Source organism: Vombatus ursinus, unplaced genomic scaffold, assembly GCF_900497805.2.
Source record: "Vombatus ursinus unplaced genomic scaffold, bare-nosed wombat genome assembly UNPS02014859.1, whole genome shotgun sequence".
NCBI lineage: Eukaryota > Metazoa > Chordata > Mammalia > Diprotodontia > Vombatidae > Vombatus > Vombatus ursinus.
In genome coordinates this window covers 5,835,874-5,859,161 of record NW_020954637.1, presented here as the reverse complement: position 1 = coordinate 5,859,161, position 23,288 = coordinate 5,835,874, and the positions used below count along the sequence as shown (strand labels likewise).

The window sequence follows — 23,288 nt, the reverse complement described above, 5'->3', positions numbered from 1 at the left end:
CTGGAGCTGGAGTTCAGGGAGACCTGGATTCAAATCTCATCTTGTCTCCTGCTGATCATTTGACCTCCCTAAGTCTCTGGCAGTTTCCCCAACACTAGTTCTAGATAGGATTGGTGGTATAGTTTCCCTCAGCAATGATATCGTTGTATTTGGAATGTTCTACACAAGCATTTGGCTGAAAAAGCTTGGCCTTCTAAAATGTGTGTGATTCTGGCTGATACTACAGTGTTGTTCCCCCTTGTAGTAGGTAGCTTAGACACATGTGGAGCCCAAGGTGCTCATGACAGCAGGGATCCTGGAGACAGCTCCCAGGGAAAGTGAATCAGCCCAGCTGGAAGCAGGGGGAGGGGTTTGGGGAAAGGCCTTGGTCTGCTCACCCCCTTCCCCCATCAGCAATTGGGTTATTAGATTGAGTGATTTATCAAGCACTTATTCAATACCTACTGTGAGGGATGCAGAAGTAGCTCTGAGATAGAAGCTTCTTCTCTAGGCAGGCTTATACTATTAGAACCTATGTTCAACTCTGAGATTTTGTGTCTCTGTGCCTTTCAGAGGAATGATGACAATTTGGAGGAGCTGGGTCTGTTGGTAGGAGAGGATAGAACCACGTTTCTTTCCACTGTGTTCCTTTCCTCCCTCTCTTCCCCGTCTTATTTGACCCATACAGAGCAAATTTCCTTCATGTCAACAACACAGGAGTGATAAAAAAACCAAAACAAAACCCCAAACCCAGTATTTTTATTCATAGTTTTATTTTCATATCACTTCCTAATAACTACCCCCATCCTCAGAACAAAGAGGAAATGTAAAACAAACCAAACAAAATGTCCCAACAATATCAGACTACAAGTGTGGATTCCACATCCTTCCCTTTCCACCTCTCTCCTGAGAGAAGGGAGGAAAGTTTCATCATTTGCCCTCTGCAACTGAGGTTGGTAGTTACATTAGATGGTTGGCCCAGAATAAGCAATTAATAAAGGTTTGTTGATTGATTGCATTAGTTAATCTGAATGTTGATGTCAAAGCAATACTGTTAAGAAAAAGAAATGTGAAAAGCTGTGGATTAGGGAGGGTGACGACTTTGGAGTTGGAGTTATGAAGCTCCTTCTTGTCAATTCTTGCTGAGGAAGGGGGAAAGAAGTGTTCAGGACTCAGACGTATTCCCTGTACACTGGGAATTTGTGTAGTTGCGATACTGCACGTTGTAAGTATTCCTGTTTTTCTGCATACAGACGGCAGCTTCTGCATCACAGGTACAGATTTGGATCTCACAATATGTCCCAAACCCTGTAAGTACAGAGAAATGAGTGATCCAGGAGTGTTGGTAATTTTCTTTTCTATTGACACCCCTCAGGCTGCCCTGCCAAGCTGAGCCCCATTACTGGGTTCCTTAATGGAGGCATAGTCCCTTCCCCAGGGGAAGCCCCTCATCTGAAGGGAGAGTGCAAGCCTTTGTTTTCAGGGAGTTTGGAGCAGTGCCCTTCCAGACACCATTTTAGGGTTCTGCACATCTGGAGTGCTCAGTGGTGCCTGACTGTATTGTGCTATCTTACTGCAGGAGGCCATCCCATTCCTGTATCTGAATCTGTAGGTCAGTTTTCTGGTATCACAGTTTTCTTTCTCCAGATTTAAATAGCAGTGTTCTTGCTTCCAACAGCACCTAAAGAGAGGAATCTTGCTGAGTGCTGTTCCCCTCTCCTATTGGGGAGCCGGTGGTCAGCCAGCAGGACACTCAGAGAGGCCGCCTGGTGAGGCAGTTTGCAGTGGTGGAATGAGCCCTGGTCTGGTAGCCATGACACCGGAGTTCTTAAAACCATGTTTTTTCATCTGTGAATGAGGGGATTGGACTACATGGTCTATAAGGTAACTTTCAATTTCAAATCTTGTTCTATTTAATGGAGAGTGTCTGATTCTGAAAATTTACCTGGTCCCAGTCCTCCCTATTACCTCTTCTGAAGGACTGCAAGGGCATCTATAGAAAGACTCCAAGAAGTGCTAGAGAAGAGCACTCTTTTATAATTTTTACCTTGAAATGCATTTCTTTGTGCCCTACCCATTAATTTGTGTCTCCTGTCTGTGCTGCTTATAGTGATTCCCAAGGAAGCTAAGGCAACCACCCTGGCAGGGCTGGGGAACAGCCGCTTACATGTCAGTTGCATCCTTGGGGGTTCCATTGCTTTTCTGGCCACAGTAGCAGCCATAGAGGTTATAGTCAGCAATTGCATCCTTCCCCATAACCATGGTAATCATGGTTTGGGATGTCACGAAGTTCCCTTGCACCTCAGATAAGCCTGCAAGAGAGACCAATGGTCCCCAGTCAGATGTGGCCACCCTTCTGTCTTCTCTATCCACTACTGCTTTAGTCTGTCCTTCCCACCCTTTGTCTGAGGGGAGAATCTTGTCCTCTTTTGTCCTTTCTATTTTCCTTCGAGCCTCTAAGAAGAGGTGGTGAAGAATTAAATTGGGATTTGCAAGGTTCAAGGAATGGGGAGTGCTAGGGAGCCCAAGAGATGCTGGGGGAGGCACTTTTTATACAACCCAAGAGTTGTCCTTCCTGGGGCTGGTTTCTGGGAAGAGGTCAGTCATGTGGTCACTTCTTACCACAGGCCATTAGTACAGCTAGCAGAAAGAAGGTCTTCATTTTGAAGCCTCTGTAGAGGAAAGTATAAACTTTATGTGTATCTCATCAGGTGAGGTCCCCACATTCCCGCTCTGCCCCTGGGGCTGCCAGCCCAACTCGCCATCTGCGGGGGGGGGGGGGGGGGGGGGGGGGAGAGAGGAGAATAGGTCCTTACTCTTATAGGTAGAGGCCACAGGAACCATCTACTGCAACCTCTACCTGATCAAGAAATCCTTGTATGAAATTTCTATTGGTACAGAAACATATTACCCAGACACCTCACCCCTCCCCTCAGCCCCCAACCTGGTACTGATTACATAAATGCACAACTCAAATCCTGTAGTCAAACACATATTATAATTCAGGTACAGAAACAAGCACCCAGACCACCTCAATTCACACACTCATTACAACACTCAGGACCACAGAAAGACAGAGACAAATCAATACGTACAGAGCATTACTGGCACAGAGAAATGTACTCAGATACTTAACAATTGTTAACAAGCAATTCTTAACTTTTTTTGTTCTGAACCCCTTTGGCAGTCTGGTGAAGCATGCAGACCCGTTCTCAGAATCATGTTTTTAGATGTATAAAATAAAATACATAAGATTATAAAGGAAACCAAATTACATTGAAAGTTGCAAAATAGTTTAAAAAACTGCACCTTCATAGACAACATACAGGTCAAGAACTCCTTCATACTCTAAACACATCTAATAATACAGAACACAGAAACAAAGACACATACTCTCTGACTTTGACAAATGTCTTCTGGTCTTTGGGGCTCCAGATGTCTTCAGATGTTTCTTGGTTCAGCCTGTCCGCTGCAGGGCTTTTGACCCTAATTTGCCCTCAAGACTGAGAAGCTCCACATATAGATCCAGGAGGACTCTGAGGTGGCTGAGAGTTCCCACCCCCTGGGGTAGGAATTCCCAGAAACTTGCCCAACATCAAGAATCCACGTTGCAAGAAGGGGTGGGGCCACAGTCTGCTCTGGGAGTCCACAAGGAGCTCCTCCAGGTCCCCCAGACCTGGAGCCATTCCCCCAAGGAGAAGGCTGCTTCTTTTGGTAGCATTATAAGTGACATGCTAAGTGCTGACACTCAGTTGGGTTAGATTCAGAGATTTTGTGTCTTGAGGATGGTTGGGGGACACACTCACCTTCCAACACAAGACGTTCCATCTTGCCTCAGAGTTTGGACTGTGGCCACTGACAACTCTGTAAACATTTGCTAGACTGCTTACTCATAGCAAAGACCCAATCACTCATTCAGCAGTCCAGCCAAATGCCCACTCCATATAGAGCCTTCTATAAGGTGTTATAGTTGGGTGGGGGGCAGAGAGAGCACCAGATAAAGAAGCAGAAGGATAAGGCAAAAAATTGAGGTTAGAAGAAGGAAGACATAAAGATCCTACATATTTGAGTTAAGAGGGAGTCACTAGAGTTTATTGAATAAGGAACTACTATCTTAGATCTGTGCTTCAGGAACATCAGTTTAGGATTTCCTTTATTATTATTATTATTGTTAATTTATTTATTTTTAGTTTTCAACATTCACTTCCATAAGATTTTGAGTTCCAAATTTTCTCCCCATCTCCCCCTTCTCCCCATCCCAAGATGGCATGCATTCTGATTACACCTTTCCCTTATCTGCCCTCCCTTCTATCTCCACCCCTCCACTTGTTTTATCCCCTTCCTCTTCTATTTTCCTATAGGGCAGGATAGATTTCTATACCCCATTGCCTGTATATCTTATTTCCCAGTTGCATGTAAAAATAATTTTTAACATTTTTTTTAAAACTTTGGGTTCCAAATTTTTTCCCTTCCTCTCTCCCCACACCCTCATTGAGAAGGCAAACAACTCAATACAGGTTATACATGTGTAGTCATGTAACATACTTCCATAGTAGTCATGTTGTGAAAAACTAACTATATTTCCCTTAATACTATCCCACCCCCCCTTTATTCTTTTCTCTCTTTTGACCTTGTCCCTCTTCAGAAGTGTTTGCTTCTGATTACCCTCTCCCCTAATCTGCCCTCCCTCCTCCCTTCTATCATCCCCTGACCTCTTATCCCCTTCATCCCTATTTTTCTGTAGGGTAAGATAGATTTCCATAGCCAATTGAGTGTGCATGTTATTCCCTCCTCAAGCCAAATCTGATGAGAATAGGATTCACTCATTCCCTCTTACCTTCCACCACTTCCCCTCCACTGTAAAAGCTTTTTTTGTCTGCTTTATGTGAGATAATTTACCCCATTCTACCTTTCCCTTTCTCCCAATATAATCCTTTCTCACCCTTTAATTTTATTTTTAGATATCACCCCTTCATCTTCAACTCACCCTATGCCATCTATCTATCTATCTATCTATCCCAATAATTTTTCCCCTCCAACTACCCTAATACTGACAAACATCTCATGAGTTACAAATATCATCTTTCCATGGAGAAATGTAAACATTTTGGCTTTAATAAATTCCTTATGATTTCTCTTTCCTATTTACCTTTTTATGCTTCCCTTGAGTCTTGTATTTGAAAGTAAAATTTTCTATTCAGCTCTGATCTTTTCATCAAGAATGCTTGAAAGTCCTCTATTTCGTTGAATGTCCGTTTCCCCCCCAAAAGATTATACTCAGTTTTACTGTGTAGGTGGTTCTTGGTTGTAATCCTAGCTCCTTTGATCTCTGGAATATTATATTCCAAGTCCTCTGCTCCCTTAATGTAGGGCCTGCTAAATCTTGTGTTATTTTGATTGTGTTTCCCCAATACTCCAATTGTTTATTTCTGGATGCTTGCAATATTTTCTCCTTGACCTGGGAACTCTTAAATTTGGCTACAATATTCCTAGGAGTTTTCCTTTGGGGATCTCTTTCAGGAGGTGATTGGTGGATTCTTTCCATTTCTATTTTACCCTCTGGTTCTAGAATATCAGGGCAGTTTTCCTTGATAATTTCTTGAAAGATGATGTCCAGACTCTTTTTTTTGATCATGGTTTTAAGATAGTCCAATAATTTTAAAATTATCTCTCCTTGATCTGTTGTCCAGATTAGTTGTTTTTCCAATGAGATATTTCACATTCTCTTCTATTTTTCATTCTTTTGGTATTGTTTTATTGTTTCTTAATTTCTTATAAAGTCATTAGCTCCTGTCTCCTCCATTCTAATTTTTAAGGAAATGTTTTCTTCAGTGAGCTTTTGGACCTCCTTTTCCTTTTGGCCAAATCTGCTTTTCAAGGCATTATTCTCCCCATTGGCTTTTTGGACCTCTTTTGCCATTTGGGTTAGGCTATTTTTTAAGGTTGTTTTCTTCAGAATTTTTTGGGGTCTCCTTTAGCAAGCTGTTGACGTGTTTTTCATGATTTTTTTGCATCACTCTCATTTCATTTCCCAGTTTTTCCTCTACTTCTCTTATTTGCTTCTCAAAATCCTTTTTGAGGTCTTCCATGGCCTGGGACTAATTCATATTTTTCTTGGAGGCTTTGGATGTAGGAGCTTTGACTTTGTTATCTTCTTCTGGTTGTATGTTTTGATCTTCTTTGTCACCAAAGAAAGATTCTGTGGTCTGACTTTTTTTTGCACCTATGTTTATTCATGATCCCAGCCAATTACTTGAGTTTTAAACTCTTTGTTAAGGTAGGGGTCTGCCAAGCTTCAGGAGTTTTGTGCAGCTGTTTTCAGACATACTTCTAGGGACCTATAAATTTTCAGTTCTTCCTAGGTGGTAAGATCAAGGGGTGAGGTGTTTGCTCCTTTCCTGGCCTGTGCTCTGGTCTATGAGTGACCACAAGCACTTTTTTCTGTCTTGGAATTGTGAGGAGGATTTCCTCTCCACTGCCACTACAAGCTCCACCTCACCAGCGCTCCTCCTTGCCCCAGGACTGCCACCCAGAACTGTGACCCAGTTCCAAGCATGGGCAAAGCAAGAGAATCCTGCCTCAGCACCAGGAAAGAGATCCCTGCAATTCCCCTCTGATCAGCCACTCAATTCCCCCTAAGTCTGAGGGCCAAGAGCTCTGGAAGCAGCCAGAACTTGGGCTGGGACTGAGCTTCTCTCTCACCATGGTCCGACAGACCTTTCCTACTGACCTTCTAAGTTGTCTTTGGCATTTGTGGGTTGAGAAGTCTGAAAAGTGCCACAGCTGCTTGTGATCTGGTCCCTGGAGGCCTGTTCCAGGTTTGCTGAGGCCTGTGCTCCCATACTGAACTGTGCTCCTCTCCCAGCCTGGTGCAATAAACCTTTCCAATCAACCATTCAGTTTATCTTGGGCTGGAAATTTGTTTCACTCTGCCTTTTTGTGGGTTCTGCTGCTCTAGAACTTGTTTAGAGCCATTTTTACAGGTATTTGGAAGGGTTTCGGGGAGAGCTCAAGCAAGTCACTGCTTTTGCTCTGCCATCTTGCTTCTGCTTGGTTTGGGATTTTCAAGTAGGACAAATTAGACAGGGGAGAGATGAGACAGGGTGACCAATTAGGAGGCTGCTGCAATTGTCCAGTTGAGAGATGAGCACAGCTTCAATTAGGGTGGTGGCTGTAAAAGTGGACAGAAGGAGACAGATAGGAAAAATGTTGTAGAGGTAGAATGATTTGATAACATTGGATGTGTGGGCTCAGTGATAGTGAGAAACCCAAAATAATGCTAGGGATGAGGGCCTGGGGACTAGAAAGATATTCACATGCTCAAGGATAATTGGAAGTTCAGAGGATAAAGGTAGGGAGTTTTGTTTTGGACATGTGTTTGAGATGGCTTTGGGACATCCAGTTAGAAATAGGCAAGTCTTGATGAGAGAGAGATAGGAGGGGAGAAGTGAGAACTATACATACAGAACTATGAGCCATTTTTATGGAGAAGAGAATTCAAGCCATGGGAGGAAATAAAGGCACCAAATAAGAGAATATTCAGAGAGAAGATGGCTCGGGACAGCACCAGTAACATCCACATTTAGGGGCAGTGATATGGAAGAAGATCCAGCAAAGAACACTTAGGAGTGGTGAGATGGGTAGGAGGACAACCAAGAGAAAATAATGTCATCCCAACTCAGAGAGGAGATTGTATGTAACCAGGAGGATAAAGAGGTCAGCAGTGTCAGATGCTGCATAGAAGGAAGAAAGAATAAGACTGAGAAAAGACCAACAGACTTGTCAATTAACAGATCATCTCTTTAAAGAGACCAGTTTTAACTGAGTTATGATTTAAGGATAAGGAGGATTTGAGATAATGGGAGACTGGCAGGATGGTGTTCCCTTCCATGGAAACAGGCAAATTTGGAAAAGAGATGGGTTGTAGGAGGGGCTGATGGGGAAAGAAAATCAGTTGAAATTGATCTTCTCATCCTGTGCTGCTCACTCTTTTCCTATTGAAATTGAAAGACGTGGGGTCAGCTAGGTGGCACAGTGGATAGAGCACCGGCCCTGAAGTCAGAAGGACCTGAGTTCAAATCCAGCCTCAGACCAAACAATTGACACTAGCTATGTGACCCTGGGCAAGTCACTTAACCCCAATTACCTTTAAAAAAAAGAAATTGAAAGGTGTGTGTGGGACAGAGAAAAGATCAAGTAAGAGGGCTTCCCTGGTGGAAAGGGAATTATAATTTTCATAGTAATCAATATGTTATGTGTAATGAATAATTCAGTTTTCTCAAGACCTGCCTCTCTGGCTGGGGAGTCGGAGCTCACAACGCAGCTTAAACTGACCAATCAAAATTCTGACAATACTCACAATCACTGAACCTTAAGTGAAATGAATTAAAGATTGTAGAACCTGTTTCCATCATGGAACTCCAGTTCTGTACTCTAGGGGAGGTGGTCATGACCCCCAAAAGTTTGACTCCAGAATTATTGTATTGTGGGACTTCTGGGTTTCTTGTGGGAAGCCACTAAGTGATTGTAATCCACCTTCCCCGCTTCATCCCCATTTGTGATTTAAGTATATAACCTATGCTTTTACTTCAGCTATGAGAACATCCCTTACTCTGAAATCAATTAACTACTTGATCACTGGCACTCCTGTCTCTAAGCTTGCTTTGTGAGGCTTCAAGCATTCTCAGGTTAGAGACTGGCTCAGTTAAAATCCTGTTAACACTGGAGAACAGAGCCAACTGTTGTGATGCAAGAGATTCTGAGCATGTTGGAGAGAAGAGGTTGGTATGGAAATTTGCCAGTGAGCATCCACAGGTTTCTGTGTTGAGTTTGCTTACAAAAGCCTTGAGGGTCTGGAACTCAGTATAGCCACTGAAAGACAGCTGTAGGGGCTGTTGAAGATGGTTGTGTTGGAGATGAGCCCCCAGTAGTCTGGGGTCAAGACACTGAATCCTTGTTAACATACTTCATGGCCCACTGGGGGGCTCTGACCCCATCTTAGAAGACAACTGAGACATTTTTCTATGGCCTGACTGGTCCTTCCCTGTTCCTTCCTTCCTTGCTCTCCTGTGCAGGTAAGAGGGAGAGGGTATGTGATTCTGGGGCAGTCACTACACTCATACCATCTGGGGGAAATTCTTGGTTTCATCTTTTCTAAAGTACTTTTGTCTAACCAACTTCTAAGCTGACAGCCTGGTTAAGATGGCTCTCATCCCAGGTAAACAATCTATTCACCTTGACTACTCAAATCCTGCCTTACTCATGACTCTATCCCCTACTGTGTTGGCAGAGAACTTTGTACACAGGACATGCTTAATAAATTTTTTCAAATGATTTGAGTTCAATAAGCATTTATAAAATCCCTGTTACCTGCAAGGTCTCGTGCTGTGCATTGGCAATACTTAGATGGAAAACAGCATGGCTTTTGTTCTTAAGGTGCTTACACTCTAATTGGAGTGGGGGAGACCATACAGAAAAATAGAGAAGTACAGTAATTGATGGTGACAAAAGCACAATATAGATTGAATAGAAGGAAAATTCCAGGAATACTTTCATTCCTTCATCCATTCATCTATTTATGTATTTGTCAAATAACTATTTATTGATATCTTTTGTTTCTTACATTATTGTGGTATTCCTCCCCTTTCGCCTTACCAAAAGGCAAGCCAAAAGTATCTTTAAAATGGACCTCCACCCCCAACTGATAGATATGTTTAAAAAGTCTGAAAAAAAACAGGTGCAATGTATGACAAACAACCTGGGACTTTCCTACCCCATGTGGGGGTGGTTGGAGAGGGTTGTAGTCTTCTCATATATCTTCATTTGAGTTCTGCTTGATCTTTATAATTTTGTTACATTCACTTCTTAGTGTGTTCTTCCTGTTTACACTGTTGTAGTTATATTTATTATTTTCTTGTTACTGCTTAATTCCCTCTGTATCAGATTATGAAGATCTTTCCATGGTTCTTTGTATTTACCACAAACCCTTTCCTTTCCTTTCCTTTTCCTTTTCCTTTCCTTTCCATTTTCCTTTCCATTTTCCTTTATTTTCATTTCTTTTTTTTGGAGGTATTGAACCTTCCCTTTCTGACAATTTGAAATATTTGTTCTCTGGTCTAGAAACTAATGTTGGCTAATAATTTATTTGGAGTTTTAATTATGGGGATTCTTTCAGGGTGCAAACTATGAATATTTCATGTTTTCCTTTTACCCTTTGGTTCTAATAGGTTTGGTTAATTTCTATCCATGATTTTTTAAAATAAAGATAATACATTATTTATTTATTTTCCCGATTACATGTAAAAACAATTTTTAACATTCATTTAAAAAATTTTTGAGTTCCAAATTCTCTTGAAATATATTCATATGCCCAGGAGAAACTGGGAAATTCAAAGGGGAGAGGTAATGAATTTTGTTTTGTACAGGTTGAGTTTGATATGTCTTGGGATATCCAGTCAGAAATAGGCAGAAATAGGCAAAAACCAAGCTATTTTCCATCTCAGTATTGCCAATGCACAGCACAAGACCTTGCAGGTAAGAGGGGTTTTATAAATGTTTATTGAATTCAAATCATTTAAAAATATTTATTAAGCATGTCCTGTGTGCAAAGTTCTCTGCCAACACAGTCGGGGATAGAGGCATGAGTAAGGCAGGGTTTGAACAGTCAAGGTGAATAAGTTTGTGGAAAGCTGGAAGTGAATAGATTGTTTACCTGGGATGAGAGCCATCTTAGCCAGGCTGGAATGTCAGTTCAGAAGTGTGTGTATATGTGTGTGTGTGTGTGTATGTGTGTTTGTGTGTGTGTGTGTGTGTGTGTGTGAGAGAGAGAGAGACAGGGAGAGAGAGAGATGTGAGAACTATATATACAGAACTGTGAGAACTGTATATACAGAACATCCTCCCTGAGATAAGCAATTTGGTACAGGTTATACATGTCCAATCGTGCAAAACATTTCTGTTAGTCATGTTGTGAAAGAAGGCACAGATCACACACACACACAAATAAAATGAACAATAGTATGCTTTGAACCATCCTTGATTCATGCTTTGTTCAGATTCCATCAGTTCTCTCTCTGGTGGTAGATAACATTTTTCATTATGAATCCTTTGGAATTGTCTTGGAACATTATATTGCTGAGAATAGCCAAATCATTCAGAGTTGATCATTGTACTTTACTCCTGTATTTATTGAAAAGAATTTGTGTATTCCCATTCCATATGATGCTTATTTTTGGTTTTAGATAGGTGATTTTTATTTTTAATTAAAGGTCCTTCTATGCCTGTATTTTGTAAGGTTTGTCAACTGGACTGGAACTTACCTCTTACCTGTGGTTGACTAGAGCTGAAATAAAGCAGGCTAGAGACAGGAGAGTCAAGACACAAACAGAAGCTTAATTAATTCCAGAGTGAGGAAAAAGATGTGTGCACAAAGAAGCTCTCCCCACCTTCCCAAGAAGGAGGGTTTAATACTGCTGATGCTGAAGCCACTTAATTCATGAAAGGAGTTGGACCAGAACACAACTATTCTTAGGTATTGAGACAGTTCTCATTTCTTGGGACAATGCAGGCATTCTTGGATCCAATGAAAATAGTCACTGTCTCAAGTCTTGGAGGTTGTGATTACTCTGTGGGGCACATAATCAGAGTTCTGTGACAGAAACAGAAGTGCAGTACCTGGAAGTTACAAGGAATAGGGATTGTGAACATGTGATGAATGGCCCTGGGAAATAGAGGGGAGCTAAATCCCTCAGTGACCACCTGGTGCTGGTCCAAGTAATACACTTGCCAGAGGGTGAGGTCCTCCAGAGCTTGAAGGATTATTGTTATGCCAAGTTGAGGGTACAGTTTGCTTGCTGAGCCTTAGCTCTAGAAAAGAGGGTATTTCCAAAATATTTTGACAGGTTTGTATCATGAAAGGGTGTTATGTTTTTTTCTGCATCTACTGAAATGATCCTGTGGTTCGGACTTTTTGTTTTTTAATATGATTAATTATGTTGATTATTTTTCTAATGTTGAGCCATCTTTGTATTCCTGGTATCCCATTTGATCATAATGAATGATTTCTTATATAAGTTGCTGAAGTATGTTTGATAGGGTTTTGTTAAAAAAAATCTGAGTAAATGTTCATTAATGATATTGATCTATAATTTTCTTTCTGTGTTTTATCCTTCCCTGGTTTAGGTAATAGGATTGTATTTGTCTCATAAAAGGATTGTGGTATGGATGTTTCTTTCTCAGTTTTTGAAAATAATTTGTGAAACATGAATACCAATTGTTCTTCTAATTCTCCTGTAATTCCATCAGGATCAGGAATTTCTCTCCCCCCACCCCCACCCCAGTTTGTTAGTTCTTTTACAATCTCTTTCCTTTTCTGAGATTGGGTTGTTTTAGTTCTCTGTCTAGTCTTCTGTTGGCTCAGATATTTTACATTTTTGATGATATTCACCTATTTCTTTTGTGTTCTCACATTTGTTGGCATGTAACTGCATGTAATATGTTCTGATTATTCTTTTTATTTCTTCTGGCTTTGCTATGATTTTATCTTGATTATATGGGATTTTATTGATTTGCTTTTCTGCTCTCATATTTTTAATCAGATTTGCTAAAGGTTTATCAATTCTATTAGTCTCTTCAAAAAATTAATGTTTGGTTTTATTTATCATTTCTATTTCTTTGTTTCTAATTATCTATTTCCTTTCCAATTTTTAATATACTTTCTTCTGCACTTATTTTAGACTTGTTTATTTATTTTCTAATTTTAAAGATGCGCATTCAATCTATTAATCCTTTCTTTTTGCATTTTCTTAATGTATGATTTATAAAGATCTTATTTTCCCTCTGAGGATTGCTTTAGCTGCATTCCAAAAAACATGGTATATTGTTTCATTATTATAATTTTCTTCTCCATAATTATTGTTTCTAGGATTTATTTGGGGTGGCTAGGTGACAGAGTGGATAGAGTGCTGGGCCTGGAGTAGGAAGATGCCTCTTCCTGAATTGAAATCTGGCCTCAGACGTTTACTAGCTGTGTGACCCTGGGCAAGTCACTTAACCCTGTTTGCCTCAGTTTCCTAATCTGTAAAATGAGTTAGAGAAGGAAATGGCAAATCACTGCAATATCATGGTCAAGAATATCCAAATGAGGTCATGAAGAGTTGGACATGGCTGAAAAATGACTGAATAACAATAATTTGTTCTGGGGCAGGTAGGTGGCACAGTGGATAGAGCTCTGGCCTTGGAGTCAGGAGGATCTGAGTTCAAATCCAACCTCAGACACTTAACACTTTCTGACTGTGTGACCCTGGGCAAGTCATTCAATCCCAATTGCCTCACCAAAAAGCAAAAACAAATAACAATAATTTGTTCTTTGACTCACTCATTATTTAATATCTCATTATTGTGTCTCCTTTTGGGTCTGTAAATTTTGTTTATGGATTCTGAGCCAATTTCTATTCTTAGTGTATAATGATGTATAAAGGAAATATTGACTATATCTGCTTTTTTTACATTGACTTGCAATATTTCCATGCCCTAATACATGGTCAATTTTCGTAAAAGTTCCATGTAGTACAGAGAAATATGTTTTGTTTTTGGTTTTTTTTTTTTGCATTTCTACTTAGAAGACACTGTCTTTTTAGCTTTAATCTCTCTAGAAATTTCAATTCACTTCCATAGTTTCCCTTAAAAAAAAAGGCTTTCTGTTAAACTTATCTAAACTAGGATTTATATAGCTCTTTAAGGTTTGTAAAGTGCTTTACATATGTTAGCTCAATTGATCCTCACAACTTTGAAAGGTAAGTGTTATTATTATTCGTGTTTTACATATGAGAAAACTGAGGCACAGAGAGTTGAAGTGACTTGTACATAGTATCTGATGTAGGATTTGAACTCAGGTTTTGCTCACTCCCAAGTCCATTGCTTTATCTACTACTGTACCTAGCTGCTTTGAGTGACACCTATTTATTGACTTGTATTTTGGAATCCTTGAGGATGGAGAACCTGCAGATACTCACAATCAGTATAATTGTTGGCTGAGATAGAAACTAAAAGAACTTATGACTTAGAACGCCAATTAGAATGTTAATAGAAACAATTAATATGACGTCTGAATTCATTGTCAAGACCTTCAACAAAGGGATAGGTTCACTTGGTGTTCATAGGAAACCCAAGTCTGCAGATTGATGGAAAGGTACTTGATGATAAGTTGTAGAGAGCCTGCAGACAAGATAGCCCCTGATATTAGAGGCGGCCCTGCAAAGACGATGGATTGTAACAACTCATTGTCTATAGGTGAAGTGGTCAGAGTCCCTGATGATTTAACTCAGCAGAGACTGTCAAGCCAAGTGCCATGCCAGTCAAGCAAAGACTGAACCATACAGTGGCTCAGACATTGACATTTAAAGGACAAACATGCTGTGTACTAGACCCCAACTATCCATTTAAATAATGGAAGAACACCAAAACCAGAGGTAGTGAGGTGATGCAATGGATAGATCATTGGACCTGGAGTCAGGAAGATCTGAGTTCAAATCCAAACTGTGGTAGAAAATAAAGATACTGGGTCACATCCAGACAATTTATTTAGCAAGGCAGGTAGTTGCAGAAACAAACTAGGTCTAAGGCTCTTGGTTAGCAGAAGGAGCCAGAGGTTCATGGTTCTTTGACTTTTATATGATTTGTACATAGTACAACAGGGAAACAGGAATGTATGAGCTAAGTTGTGATTAGATGGGGGAATATGCTGATGTCTCATGAGTGGGAGTTTTTATAGAAAACATTTGAAGGACATGAAATTCAAAGACAATAGTATTTAGAAGTGAAACTTGTAGTCAGAAAATGGAGTTGCTTTGGTTTGACAAGATTCAGACAATTAATAGTTATGTGACCCTGAGCAAGATATCCCTTTTCTATCTCTGTTCCTTTATCTGTAAAATGGGAGTAACAAAGTACCTCCTTCCCAGAGTTGTTGTGAGATATCTTTGCAAACTAGCACTATATAAATGCTAGTTATTAAGATTTCAGCTGCAAAGACACAACCTATACCTTGAAATAACACTGCAGGCTAGCCTGGGCCCTCTACAAGTTCAAGTTTAGGTAGATAGAACTATATTTTGATGAGGATTACAGTTACCATCAACTAGCTCATGTACAGAGGCAGATGGGCCAGTGTATTTCAGGAGAGCTAGGCATGCTTAGCCAGTGCCCAGTCTAACTTACAATTTCTCAGAGGAAAGGAGAGGAGTGACTATACACATCCCCTGATGGTAATACCCTGGGAAGGACTGGAACTCTCCTGAGCTCTGAGCTGGGCATGGTTGCAGGAGCACTAGTGCTGGGAAGGCTTCCACTAAGCTGGGAGTTTTTGGCCTCAGCACTGTGGCAGAAGAGGCTGGCTGGGGCAGTGGTGGTAGAGGCAGTGTGCTTCACGGGAGCGGGGAGCCAGAATGGGATCTGGAGCTGGAGACTGGACGTGACTGGAGACCAGAGCCTGTGGGGCTGGGGTCTAAGCATTGAGCCACAGTAGCCTATGGAGCCACTGCTTGAGACCCTGAGGTTGAAATTCTCTCTGCTTTCAAGGGCCAGAATGGGTTGGTGATGGATGACTTTCTATTTGGGGGGATAGGTAGTAGACTATGAAATAGGGCCACACCTTCCTTCTCCCCCCTCTCTACCTGAGTAGGGCAAAAGCTAATTCCAAAGTTTATTCTGTCCTGCAAAATTACTTTTTCAATTTTTTTAAAGTAGTTTTTTGCTGCCTAGATAAAAACAAATTGTCCTAACTCCTGTTTATCTGTATGTTGACTTATTTATGAAGGGGGAGATGTCTTAGGGAGGAACAGTGTTCAGGAACTGATCTACGGAAAGAACCAGAGTTTGAGCCCCGGTTCTCCACAGTACCAGTCTTTCTTTTGCCAGGGACCTGTTTTGATATATTGGTAATTTTATGGTAAACTTCCTAAAAGGCAGAACTAAATTGAAGCTGGGGTTTAAATGACAGTCCTGGAAATTTTTTTTTTACCTTAAATAGCAAAATTTCACTACCCACAACTTATGGCTTATACTTTCCTGATGTTTCCCTAATACTTAACATTTCATTAATCCTTTACTTATAAATTAAAACTATCCATATTCTGGGGCTTCAGACATATAGCAAATACCTAATGGTTAACTCATCATTAATATGTTGAAGCTATACTTTATATGGTTTCATAATAACCAATCTTTTCTTTTTTTTTAAGCTTTTAGTTAGTATTTTATTTTTTCCCCAGTTACATGTAAAAACAATGTTTACAGTGGAGGGGAAGCGGGGGAAGGTGAGACGGAATGAGTCAATCTTATTCTCATCTGATTTGGCTTAAGGAGAGAATAACATACACACTCAATTGGGTATGGAAATCTATTTTACCCTACAGGAAAATAGGGGGGAAGAGGATAAGAGAGCGGGGCGGGGATAATAGAGGGGAGGGCAGATTGGGAGAGGGGTAATCAGAAGCGAAACTTCTGAGGAGGGACAGAGTCAAAAGAGAGAATAGAATAAATGGGGGGTGGGATAAGATGAAGGGAAATACAGTTAGTTTTTCACAACATGACTACTATGGAAGTGTTTTGCATGACTACCCATGTATAACCTGTACCAAATTGCTTGCCTTCTCAATGAGGGTGGGTGGGGAGAGAGGAAGGGAGAAAATTTGGAACCCAAAGTTTTAAAAACAAATGTTAAAAATTATTTTTACGTTCAACTGGGAAATAAGATATACAGTCAGTGGGGTATAGAAATCTATCCTGCCCTATGGGAAAATAGAAGGGAAAGGGGATAAGAGAAGGTGGGATGTGACAGAAAGGAGAGCAGATTAGGGGAAGGGGTATTCAGCTTGCACCCTGTCTTGGGGTGGGGAGAGGGGTGAGATGGGGAGAAAATTTGGAACTCAAAATCTTGTGAAAGTGAATGTTGAAAACTAAAAACAAATAAATTAATAATAAAAATAATAAAAGAAAAGAAAAAAAGAAAAAATAGATGCAGAAAAAGCATTTGACAAAATACTACACCCATTCTTATTAAGATACTCTAAGAACATAGGAATAAATGGAGTCTTTATTAAAATGATAAGTAGCATCTATCTAAAACCATCAACAAGCATTATACATAAAGGGAATAAGCTAGAAGCATTTCTAATAAGATCAGGGTGAAACAAGGATGTCTGTTATCACCACTGTTATTCAATACTGTACTAAAAATGCTAGCTTTAGCAATAAGAGAAGAAAAAGAAATTGAGGAATTAGAATAGGCAAAGAAGAAACAAAGTTATCACTCCTTGCAGATGATATAATGGTATACTTACAGAATCCTAGAGAATCAAGAAAAAATTAATTGAAATAATAAACAAATTTAGCAAATTTTGCAGGATATAAAATAAACCTCCACAAACCATCGGCATTTCTATATATTACTAATAAAGCCCAACAGCAAGAGATAGAAAGAGAAATTCCATTTAAAGTTATTGTAGACATTATAAAATATTTGGGAGTCTAACCTGCCAAAACAAATCCAGGAACTTGTGAACACAATTACAAAACACTTTTCACACAAATAAAATCAGATCTAAATAATTGGAAAAATATCAGTTGATCACGGGTAGGCCAAGCTAATATAATAAAAATGACAATTCTACCTAAATTAATTCACTTATTCAGCACCATACCAATCAAACTACCAAAAAATTGTTTTATAGAGCTAGAAAAGACAATAAAAAAATTCATCTGGAAGAACAAAAGGTCCAGAATATCAAGGGAACTAATGAAAAGAAATGCAAGGGAAGGTGGCGTAGCTGTACCAGATCTTAAAATCTATTATAAAGCAGCAATCATCAAAACAACTTGGTATTGGCTAAGAAATAGAGTGGTGAATCAGTGGAATAAGTTAGGTATGCAAGACTCAACAGTCAATGACTACAGTAATCTACTATTTGATGAATCCAAAGACTCCAGCTTCTGGGATAAGTACTCACTATTTAACACAAACTGTTGGGAAAACTGCAGAATAGGATGGCAGAAACTAGCCAGAGACCAACATCTTATACCCTATACCAAGATAAAGTCAAAATGGGTACATGATTTAGATATAAAAACTGATACTTTAAGCAAACTAGGAGATCAAGGAATAGTTTACCTGTCAGATCTATGGAGAACAGAAGAAATTATGACCAAACAAAAGATAGAGAACATTATGAAATGCAAAATGGATGACTTTGATTATATTAAATTGAAAAGATTTGCACAAACAAAGCCAATGCAATCAAGATGAGAAGGAAAGCAGAAAGCTGAGAGACAATTTTTATAGCCAGCGTCTCCAATAAAGACCTCATTTCTACAATTATAGAAAATTGAGTTGAATTTATAAGAATATAAGTCATTTCCCAATTGATAAATGGTCAAAGGATATGAACAGGCAGTTTTCAGATGAAGAAATTAAAGCTATTTATAGTCATATGAAAAAATGCTCTAAATCACCATTGATTAGAGAAATGCAAATCAAAACAACCTTGAGGTGCCACATCACATTTATCAGATTGGCTAACATGACAAAACAGGAAAATGATAAATGTTGGAGAAGATGTGGGAAAATTGGAACACTAATGAATTGTTGGTGGAGTTGTGAAATGATCCAACCATTCTGGAGAGCAATTTGGAGCTATGCTATAAAATTGTGCATACCCTTTGACCCAGCAATACCACTTCTAGGTCTGCATCCCAAAGAGATCATAAAAATGGAAAAAGGACCCACATGTACAAAAATATTTATAGCAGCTCTTTTTGTAGAAGCAAAGTATTGGAAATTGAGGAGATGCCCATCAATTGGGGAATGGCCGAACAAGTCGTGGTATATGAATGTAAGGGAACACTACTGTGCTATAAGAAGTGATGAGCAGGCTGACTTCAGAAAAACCTGGAAAGATTTATATGAACTGATGCTGAGTGAAATGAGCAGAACCAGGAGAACATTGTACACAATAATAGTCACATTGTGTGATGACTAACTTTGATAGACTTAGCCCTTCTCAGCAATACAAGGATCTAAGACATCTCCAAAAGACTCACGATGGACACACATCCAGAAAAAGAACTATAGAGTCTGAATGCAGATGGAAGCATACTATTTCCTCTCCTTTTCTTTTGTCATTTTATTTTGTTTCTTCTTTCTCATGGTTCCTCCTATTAGTTCTAATTCTTCTTTACATCATGACTAATGTGAAAATATGCTTGATATGAATGTATAAGTAAAACCTATATCAGATTGCATGCCATCTTGGGGAGGGGGAGAAATTTTAAAACTCAAAATCTTATGGAAATGAATGTTGACAACTAAAAGTACATAAATTAATTATTTAAAACAAAAGAATGCTTAAAATTCTCTATCTCATTGAATGTTCATTTCCCCCCTGAAAGATTATAATCAGTTTTGCTGGGTAGGTGATTCTTGGTTGTAATCCTAGATCCTTTGCCCTCAGAAATATCATAATCCAAGCCCTCTGATCCTTTTAAGTAGAAGTTGCTAAATCTTGTGTTATCCTGACTGTGGCCCCACCATACTTGAATTGTTTCTTTCTGGCTGCTTGTAATATTTTCTCTTTGACCTGGGAACTCTGGAATTTGGTTATGATATTCCTGGCAGTTTTCCTTTTGGCATCTCTTTCAGAAGGTGATTAATGGATTTTTTCAATTTCTATTTTACATTTTGGTTATAAAATATCATGGCAGTTTTCCTTGATAATTTCTTGAAAGATCATGTCTAGGTTCTTTTTTTGATCATGGATTTCAGGTAATCCAGTAATTTTTAAATTAGCCTTCCTAGATCTATTTTCCAGGTCAGTTGTTTTTCCAGTGAGATATTTCACATTGTTTTCTATTTTTTGTTCTTTTGGGTATTTTTTTTATCATTTCTTGTTTTCTCATAAAGTCATTAGCTTCCATTTGTTCCATTCTAATTTTCAAGGAATTATTTTCTTCAGTGAGCTTTTGGACCTCCTTTTCCATCTGGCCAGTTCTGCTTTATAAGGTATTCTCCTCATTGGCTTTTTGGACCTCTTTTACCATTTGACCTCTTTTTTAAGGTGTTATTTTCTTCAGTATATTTTTTTGTGTGTGTGTATCTCTTTTACTAAGCTGTTGACTCATTGTTCATGATTTTCTTACATCACTCTCATTTCTCTTTCCAAACATACAGACATTCCCCTAACCCCCCCTCCCCAACACCTGGGGCAGCATAATTAATTATTAATTAATTATTTAATTGCCCTAACACCTCCAAAGCATCTGTGAAGTAGAGAGGGATTAAGTTCACAGCATAGTTCTGTTTCAATATAGCAGAATGCCACCAGGTTCTGGGCCCAAAGTCTCCTTGGGCTCGAGTCTCAGTACCCTGGCTTCTCAGGGATTCTCTACTAGGCTGGCAGCAGCAACTGGTCTGGAATCTTGCCTACAGGTTTGCTATGGCTTAGGTTCTCAGGTCCAGGGACTCAGTGCTAGTGCCTAGAACTGAAAAGGACAAATAAAATGGACCAAAACTGACCAGAAGCATAAAGAAGGGGAGTCACTGTGGTTTCCTGCTTCAACAGTGCTTGACTGGAACCCGCTGCTTGATTTACAGCTGGGGCCACCCTTAGCCACTTCTCCACCTTTACCTCCACTAAACAACACTTCTTCCCTTTGAGGCAACAATTCCTGTTGGGTTTGAGCAGCAGCCACCCACCTCAGCCATGCCCTCAGCAGTCACCACAACCCCAGCCTTGCCTCCTCCTCCTTCTTTTTGCTGCCTCCATCATCTCCACTGCCATGATGCCCTCATCCCTCTCTCAGGAGCAACAGAACTACCACCAGAACGCGGAAGCCATCATCAACCAGCAGACCAACCTGGAGCTCTATGCCTCCTATGTCTACCTGTCCATGTCTTACTATTTCAAACAAGATGATGGGGCATTGAAAAACTTTGCCAGGTATTTCCTATACCAATACCATGAGAAGAGGGAGCATGCAGAAAAGCTGATGAAACTCTAAAACCAAAGAGGAAGCCAGATCTTCTAGCAAGACATCAAGAAATCTGATGGAGATGACTGGGAGAGTGGGTTGAATGCAATGAAGTGTGCTTTGCACTTGGAAAAAAATAACAGTCAGCACAAGCTGGCAACTGACAAGAATGACTCCCATTTATGTGATTTCATTGAAACCCACCACCTGGACGAACAGGTAAAGTCCATCAAACAACTGGGTGATCACATAACTAACCTGTGCAAAATGGGGGCCCCCATTCTGGCATGGCAGAATATCTTTTTTGACAAGCACTCCTTTGGAGACAGTGACAAGATCTAAGCCACATCTGGCTTTCTCCACACTTGGGAACTGTGGGTGTGACTCCTACTGTCTTTCAGTGCATGCATATTTTGGTTATCTGACCTTTTCATAATCTGTACCAAAACTACCACCATTTACATCCCAATAAAGTGACTTGGTACTGATGGAAAAAAAAAAGAAATAGACCAAAACCCCAAGCCTTTTCTTTGGGCCACAGGATCTAAAAGGGAGAGGGGGAAGGTAGCCCTTCCCCATCCCAGCTCAGTTCATAAGCTCCTTAACTGTCCGTTAACAGGACCTTCAACCCTCTGGACAAAGCTGGAAAAAGAGCACAACCGTCACAGGCTGATAGTTTTAAAGACATTCCTTATTCTGATTATGTAGTCAATGGAAAAGGCTGCTCTCACTCTCATGCTTCTTTTCCCAGAAGCATGTCCCTGGCACTTCCCACATAGTTGCCTCCATGTTATGTGATCTGGCATACATCACTAAGGCAAACCCCTCTACCTTTATCTTTGATCCTCTCCTCTCCCATCTCCTCTAATCGCTTGTACTTTTCATCATCCTCTCCCTCTTTGTAATCTTGAATCTCCTTTGTCTATTGGCTCCTTCCCTGATGATGACAGATATGCCCAGGGCTTCCCTAATTTTTTTCCATGATAGTTTTGCTTTTTCTCTCTCACATTGCCTTCCTCATTAAACAACAAAAAGGACAAATTCATAACAAGTTTTGTTGTTTATATCTGACCCTTTGTCACCCCCATTTGGAGTTTTCTTGGCAAAGATACTGGAGTGGTTTCCATTTTTTTCTCTATTCATTTTACAGATGAAGAAACTGAGGCAAACAGGGTTAAGTGAGTTGCTCAGAGTCACATAGCTAGTGAGTGTCTGAGGCTGGATTTGAACTCGTGAGTCTTTCTGACTCCAAGTCCAGAACAAATATGCATAGTCAGTGAAAGTAAATTCCCTCATGGATTTTGTCCAAACATAGATATCTTATTCTACATTTTGAGTCTATCATTTCTCTGTCAGCATATGGGGAGTATGCTTTATCTTTGGTTGATTATGATTCCATAATTTGGAATTATAGTTTGTCATTCCATTGATCAGAGTTCTAAAGTCTTTCAAAGATTTTTTTTTAAATAATTTTATCATTGTCTAAATTGTTCTTCTGGTTCTACTCTCTTCACTCTGTATTAGTTCATTTAGTTCTTCCATATTTGCTATGAAACTGTCCATTTCACCATTTCTAATGACATAATAATATTCTATTCTATTACTATATCACAATTTGGTTAGTCTTTCCCAAATAGGTGGGAACTCCTGTTTCCAGTTTTTTGCTAATATTAAAAGAACCACTACAAATATTTTTGTCCATATGGGTCCTTTTCCTCTTTCTTTGATCTCTTTGGGATATATGCTTAGTAGTAGTATTACTGAGACAAGGGTATGCACAATTTAAAGACATTTTGAATATAGTTCCAAATTGCTTTCCAGAATGGTTGAATTAATCCATATCTCCATTGCTATTGTTATTGTCATTTGTCCTTTGTTCTTGAAGAGGACCAAAATGGCATTATGATATTAAGTTAACATACAGCTGTTGCTCATCATACCAACATGAGCTCAAAAGACTTTACCACAGCTCAGGCACAAATAATCCATATGAACATTTGGGAGAGAGATGTCTCTAAATTTGATATCTCATATGTATTGTAAGCTACTACAATTCTGCTTTGCTCATAGAGTTCAGAGCCTTCTCTGATGTGAGTATGCCATGCTGGACAGTCTTGTGACAATGTCTCCCAAGTCTCATAATCAATATCAAAGTTTTACAGAGAGACCCTGAGAGTGTCCTTGAATTGCTTCTCCTGACCTCCATGTGAGAAGCTGCCTTGTGTGAGTTCTCTGTAAAATGGTCTTTTAGGCAAATATATGTTTGGCATTCAAATAAGGTGGCCTTC

General features: G+C 39.7%; 2 pseudogenes; both read left to right on the top strand.

The window, feature by feature from the left end:
* LOC114027385 overlaps nucleotides 1–1,775 on the top strand; it is a 40,139-nt pseudogene extending 38,364 nt beyond the window's left edge.
* Nucleotides 1,776–20,808: 19,033 nt separating this feature from the next.
* LOC114027384 lies at nucleotides 20,809–21,342 on the top strand (annotated as a pseudogene).
* The last annotated feature ends 1,946 nt before the right edge of the window (nucleotides 21,343–23,288 follow it).